The sequence below is a fragment of the Sapajus apella genome, unplaced genomic scaffold, assembly GCF_009761245.1.
Source record: "Sapajus apella isolate SASKATOON/1434 unplaced genomic scaffold, GSC_monkey_1.0 scaffold76, whole genome shotgun sequence".
Taxonomy (NCBI): Eukaryota; Metazoa; Chordata; class Mammalia; order Primates; family Cebidae; genus Sapajus; species Sapajus apella.
Genome location: NW_022437016.1, coordinates 6,065,804 through 6,073,446, shown reverse-complemented (window position 1 = coordinate 6,073,446; position 7,643 = coordinate 6,065,804). Strand labels below are relative to the sequence as shown.

General features: G+C 40.4%; 1 pseudogene; it reads left to right on the top strand.

Annotated features, from left to right (window-relative positions):
- The first annotated feature begins 1,919 nt into the window (after positions 1-1,919).
- Positions 1,920-2,662, top strand: LOC116532374 (annotated as a pseudogene).
- Positions 2,663-7,643: the final 4,981 nt, after the last annotated feature.

Below are 7,643 nucleotides of genomic sequence, written 5' to 3'. Positions count from 1 at the left end.
TCCATAGAATGATTTTTAAATATCCAAGGCTGGGCATGGTGGCTCATGCCTGTAATCCCAGCACTTTGAGAGGCTGAGGTGGGTGGATCAACTGAGGTCAGGAGTTTGAGACCAGCCTGGCTAAAAACCATCTCTACTAAAAATACAAAATTAGCCAGGCGTGGTGGCACATGCCTGTAATCCCAGCTACTTGCAAGGCTGAGGCAGGAGACTCACTTGAACCCAGGAGGCAGAGATTGTGGTACACTCCAGTCTAGGCAACAAGAGTGAAACTCCATCTCAAAAAAAAAAAAAGAAACAAGAAATCTGCTAATTATAAAGCGAAATAAGACTTGGCTACATTTTTCTTGGTTATAAACACACACACACACACACACACACACACACACACACACACTCTCTCTCTCTCTCTCTCTCTCTCTTTTACTTCTTTTCCACAATGTATTCTGTACACAAGGGCCCTTTCTTCCCTTAGTGCCTGTCATGCGAGTCTGTTGGAAGAAGATCGACAGGGAATATCTCTGGCAGACTGACCAACCCAGGTATATGTATGTAGAATGATTAGGTTATCCTCAAACAAGTATCGGATACTTAAATCTACTTCACTAGGGTAATAAGTTAGGCACAGAAGGTGGTTTGGACCTTTGGAATGCACCTGTAGATTTCAGGGCCTTGTCATGGCTGGCAGAGACAGAGGATGTTGGGAGCCTTTTTCTCCTGGTTTTTAGGGTCAAAGGGTGGGATCCTGCTGCCTCATCACTCCAGTGTAGTGTGGGTGCCACAAATGCTTAGGGCTAGGATGCTGCTTCCCACCTGTATCATACCAATTACCAAGGGCATCTGAGGGTAACAGACTGCAGTGTGAGGAGTTGGGAGGGAGGGGCAGAGGAGAGAGAAATATCTGGCTGATTCTCGGTGGAGGAGGGTGCGAAAAGCAAGTGGGATCTGATATTATCAGGGTGTCTCTCATTCAAGTTCTGTTAGTCTTCAACCTCCCTGAGCTTCAGAGAACAGAAGAGATGGCCCCTAGTGAGGACAGTAGTGGTATCCTCCCATGTCCCAGGTAGGAGACACCCGTCTTCTGAAGAAGCAGCCCCTAGGCAGCATATGTATCACCAAATTCATTAAGAAGCATAGCCACGAGAGGCAGAGTGGAGCTGGGGAAGTAAATGGCTTCCAGATGGACACAAAAGAGGAGGAAGAGTGACCATATGATCATGGACACCCGGTTGTTAGGGAGGTCCAGGCCCCATGTAGAACCATTTCTGGAGTTGAGGGTTTAGTTGGAATGTATACTAGTGAGAGCCTGCTGCCCACAGTTTGCTCAGCCCATCCTGAGAGCATCCCCTGACAGAATGACCAACTTTGGTGTATATATGCAGAATGATTAGATTATCCACAAGCAGGTATCAGATACTTGAATGTACTACAGATTTCTGGGTATAGTATCTTTTGTCCTCTTTCACAGGCATCCCCAGAGGTATGGAACATTTTATATAGGATGCTTGATTAGTCCTTTTTGAAACCAACACAGAGAGTCAAGAGAAATGAAGAAACAGGAAAATACATTACAAATAAAAGAGCAAGATAATTGTATAGAAACTAACCCAAACGAATGGGAGATACTGTTTTACCTGATAGCAATTCAAAATAATGGTGATAGGCTGGGCTTAGTGGCTCAAGCCTGTAATCCCAGCACTTTGAGAAGCTGAGGTGAGTGGATGAGTTGAGGCCAGGAGTTTGAGACCAGCCTGGCCAACATGATGGAACCCCATCTCTACTAAAAATATGAAAAACAAACAAAAAAGCCAGGCATGGTGGCACATGCCTGTAGTCCCTCAGCCTCAGCTACTTGTGAGGCTGAGGCACAAGAATCACTTGAAACTGGGAGGTGGAGGCTGTAGTGAGCCAAAATCACACCACTGCACTCCAGCCGGCGCAACAGAGTGAACACTGTCTCAATAATAATAACAATGGTAATAAAGATGCTTACTAAAGTCAAGAGATCAGTATAAGAACAAACTGGGAATTTCAACAAAAAGAAAAAAAAGTATAAGAAATACCATGTCTCTTGCTGCAGCAAGGCAAGTGGGGACACCAGGAGTCCTGGCTCAGAGTGGGATGGCAGGGATTGTTTTAAGAAAATGGCAGGCAAACCAGACATAGGGGAAATCACCAGCTTCGATAAGGCCAAGCTGAAGAAAATGGAGACACAGGAGAAGAACACCTTGCTAACCAGAGACCACAGAGCAGGAGAAGCGAAGTGAAATTTCCTAGGAACTTCCTGCCCCTGTCATCTTCAAGACCCCAGTCGTGATGTGAAGGAAGAGCCACCTGCAAAATGGACACAAACCACAAGCTGCACGGTGAACCTGGGCACTCCATGCTGATGCCACCGGCCTGTGGGTCTCTGAAGGGACCCCCACAATAGGACTGCCAAATTATCCAGTTTGCCCAGGGATATTATAGAAAATTATTTGTATGAATAATGAAAATAAAACATACCTCTTGGCAAAAAAAGTACCAAACAAATTATAAATTTGAAGAATACTATATCTAAACTGAAAAATTGAATAGAGGGGTTCAACAGCAGACCAGATCAAGCAGAAGAAAGGATCAATGACCTTGAAGACAGGTCACTGGAAATCATTCAATCTGGGAGGAAAAAGAAAAAATAATGAAGAAGAGTGTAAATAATTTAATAGATTTATGGAACAACATCAATTTGAAAAACTTACACATTATTGGTGTGCCAGAAGGAGAGGAAGAGAAAGTAAGGGATAGAGAATATATATATAAGGAAATGACAGAAAACTTTCCAAGGAAAGGAAATGAAAAGCCAGATCCAAGAAGCCCAAAGTACAGCCAATAATGAACCCAAAGAGACCCACACCAAGATACAGCATAATCAAATTGTCAAAAGTTAAAGACAAACTAACGTGCTGAATATGAGGGGTTCAACAGTGTGGCATCAGAGCATAAAACATGAGAGGAGTGGCAATAAAGCATACAGTTTGAGTATGAGATTAAAAATAAGTTGTTGTTAAAATAGCCTGTTATAAAATGTTTATGTAAGCCTCAGGGGAATTACACAGCAAAGCCCATAATAAAGAGACTACAACACAATAATAGTAGGGGTTTGATACCTCACTTTTAACAATAGATTGTTCAAACAGAAAATCAATAAGAAAACATTGGACTTGAGCTACACTTTAGACAAAATGGACCTAACAGACATATACAGAACATTATATTCAAAAGCAATAGAATATGCATTCTTCTTAAGCACACACATTTCATTATCCAGGATACATCATATGTTAGCTCACAGAAAATTTTTAAAAATTTAAGAAGATTGAAATCATACTAAGTATCTTTTGTGACCATATTGGCACGAAACTAGAAATCGGTAACAGGAGGAATCAAGGAAAATGAATAAATAGGTGGAAATAATATGCTCTTGAACAAATACTGGGTCAAACAAATTAAAAGGGAAATTAAAAAATATCTTGAGACAAATGAAGACTTGTAAGATGCACCAAAAGCAGTTCTAAAAGGGAAGTTCATGGCACTAAATGCCTACATCAAAAGGAAAGAAAGATCACAAAAAACCTAACATTACAGCTCAAGGAAACTGTAAAAGAACAAACTGACTGGATGCAGTGGCTCACACCTATAATCCCAGCACTTTGGGAGACTGAGGCAGGTGGATCACTTGAGGTCAGCAGTTTGAAACCAGCCTGGCCAACATGGTGAAACCCCATCTCTACTAAAAATACATTAGCCAGGTGTGATGATGCGCACCTGGAATCCCAGCTACTCGGAGGGCTGAGGCAGAAGAATCACTTGAATCTGAAAGGCAAAGGTTGCAGTGAACCAAGATTGTGCCACTGGATTCCAGCCTGGGCGAAAGAGCAAGACTCTATATCAAAAAAAAAAAAAAAAAAAAAATCTTAAGAGACAACTATGAACAATTACACACCAACAACATGGATAATATAGAAAAAATGGATACATTCCTGGACACATACAATTTATCAATTCTAAGACATAAGGAAATGGAATATCTGAACAGACCAGTGCAGAGTAAAGAGACTGAATCAGTAATAAAAAGTCTCCCACCAACAAAAAGCCCAGGATCTGATGGCTTCACTGCTGAAGCCATCTACCAAACATTTAAAGAATTAAAACCAATCTTTCTCAAATTCTTCCCCCAAAATAGGCAAGGGAATACTTTCAAACTCATTTTGTGAGGCCAGCATTACCCTGATAGCTGAGGCAGGAGGATCACTTGAGGCTAGGAATTCAAGATAAGCCTGGGCAACATGGCAAGTTCCCATCTCTTAAAAAAAATACAAACATTAGCTGAATGAGGTGGTGCACACCTGTAGTCTCAGCTACTTAGGGGGCTGAGGCAAGAGGATCTACTGGGCCTGGGAGGTCAAGAATGTGGTGAGCTGTGTTTACGCCATTGCACTCCAGCCTGGACAACAGAGAGTGAGAGGGAGAGAGAGAGAGCAAGAACTTATATATTTATATAAAAATTAAAGACATACAGTGTATTTCCAAATAGGAAAGGAAGAAGTGAAACTGTCACTGTTTCTTTCTTTCTTTTTTTTTTTGAGACAGAGTTTCACTCTTGTTGCCCAGGCTGGAGTGCAATGGTGCCATCTCTGCTCACTGCAACCTCCGCCTCCCGGGTTTAAGCAATTCTCCTGCCTCAGTCTCCTGATAGCTGGGACTACAGGCATGCGCCGCCATGCCTGGCTAATTTTGTAGTTTTAGTAGAGACAGAGTTTCTTCATGTTGGTCATGCTGGTCTCGAACTCCGGACCTCAGTTGATCTGCCCACCTCGGCTTCCCAAAGTGCTGGGATTACAGGTGTGAGCCACCATGCCCGGCCAAAATTGTCACTGTTTGCTGACAATATGACTGCATAAGAGAAAACCCTAAAGACTCCATTAAAAACTGTTAGAACTGATAAATAAATTCAATAAAGTTGCAGGGAAAAAAATCAACTTACAAAAATCAGTAGCATTTTCATATACTAACAACGTACTACCTGAAAAAAGAAATGAAGAAAACTATCCCATTTATAATAGCATTAAAAAAAATAGGAGTAACTTTAAATAAGGAGGTTAAAAAATCAGTATAATAAAAACTAAAACACTGATGAAAGAAATTGAAGATGACATAAATTAGAGAAAGGATATGCCATGTTCATGTATTGGAAGGACTAATATTGTTAAAATGTCCCTGCTACCTGAAGCCATATACAGATTCAATGCAATCCCTAGTAAGATTCCAATGACATTTTTCGCAGAAATAGAAAAAACAATCCTAAAATTTGTATGAAAATACAAAAGATTTTGAACTTGAGCAAAATAACAAAGCTAAAGGCATTATACTACTGGATTTGAATATCTGTTACAAAGCTACGGTAATCTAAACAGCATGCACACTATAAAAACAGACACACAGACCAATGGAACACAATAGAGAGCCCAGAAATAAATTCATGCCTTTATGGTCAATTGATTTTTGATAAAGATGCCAAAAACACGGAATAGGAAAAAGACAGTCTCTCCAATAAATGCTGCTGGGACAACTGGATATCTACATGCAGAATAATGAAAGTATATCCTCATCTCACACTATATACAAAAAATCAACTCACAATAGATTAAAGACTTAAATGTAAGATGTGTACAACTACCAGAAGCAAACATAGGCGGGGGAAGCTCCATGACATTGGTCTGGGCAAAGATTTTCTTGGATATGACCCCCAAAGTATAGGCAACAAAAACTAAAATACACAAATGAGATTACCTCAAACTATAAAGCTTCTGCATATCAAAAGAAGCAATCAGTGAAGAGATAACCTATGGAATGGGAGAAAATATTTGCAAGCCATATATCTGTATGGGGTTAGTATCCAAATATATAAGGGACTCAACACAATAGCATGAAAGCAAATCACCTTATTTATATATTATTTTTTATTTTTATTTTTTGAGATCGAGTCTCACTCTCTTGCCCAGGCTAGAGTGCAGTGGCATGATCTCGGCTCATTGCAACCTCTGCCTCCTGGGTTCAAGCAATTCTCCTGTGTCAGCCTCCTTAGTAGCTGGGATTATAGACACGTACCACCGCATCCATCTAATTTTTTGTATTTTTAGTAAAGACAGGGTTTCACCATGTTGGCCAGGCTGGTCTTGAACTCCTGATCTCAGGTGATCCACCAGCCCTGGTTCCCAAAGTGCTGGGATTACAGGTGTGAGCCACTGTGTCCTGACCAAATAACCTGATTTAGAAGTGACCAAAGATCCTAAATAGACATTTCTTAAAAGAAGAAATACAAATGGCCAACAGGTATATACATATAATGCTCAATACCACTGATCATCAGGGAAATGCAAATTAAAACTACAATGTATTATGGTAAACCAATAATACAGCCATTATGGAGGTTCGTCACAAAATTAAAAATAGAACTACTATACCATCTAGCAATTCCGCTACTGGACATATATCCAAAAGATATTAAATCAGTATGTCAAAGGGATATCTGCACTCCCCACATTCAGTGCAGCATTATTCACAAGATTAGTGGCATCAAGCTAAGGTCCACCAGTGCATGAAGAAAGAAAGAAAAGAAAGAAAATGTTCATCCATCCATTTTATATATCCACAATAAAATGCGATTCCACTTTGTAAATGAAAGAAATCCTATCATTTCCAACAACGGGGATGAATCTGGAGTACATTATGTTAAGGGAAATAAACCAGGCACTGAAGGACAAATAAGTGCATGAACTCACTTATATGTGGAGTATAACAAAACTCAAATTCATACAAACTGACAATAAATGAAGGTTACCAGAGGCTGGGGGTTGGGAAAACATGGGAGATAGGGCCAAGAGATCCAACATTTTTGTTAGACATGAGGAGTAAGTTCAAGAGTATCGTACATCATGGTCATGATGGTTAACAACAATATATGAATATTTGATAATTGCTAGTAGAGTAGATTTTAATTATTCTCATTACAAAAAAAGTATGTCAGGGGATGCACATTAAATCGCTTGATTTAGCCATTCTGTAATGTATACATATATCAAAACATGTTGTATGACATAAACATATATAATTTTTACTCATCAGTTTATAAAAAGGACTTAGTTATAATGAACTGTATATTGGCCGGGCACAGTTCCTCACACCTGTAATCTCAACACTTTGGGAGGCTAAGGCAGGAGGATCACTTGAGCCCAGGAGTTCGAGACCAGCCTGGGCAACATAATGAAACTCCTATCTCTACAAAAAAAATACAAAAATTAGGCTGGGTGCGGTAGCTCACGCCTGTAATCCCAGCACTTTGGGAGGCTGAGGCAGGTGGATCACTTAAGGCCAGGAGTTTGAGACCAGCCTGGCCAACATGGTGAAAACCTAACTCTACTAAAAATACGAAAAATAGTTGAGTGTGGTGGTGGGCACCTGTAACTTCAGCTACTTGGGAGGCTGAGGCTAGGAGAATTGCTTGAACCAGGAGGTGGAGGTTGCAGTGAACTGAGATTGTGCCCTTGCATTCCAGCCTGGGCGACAGAGGGAGACTCTGTCTCAAAAAAAAAAAAAAAAAAAAA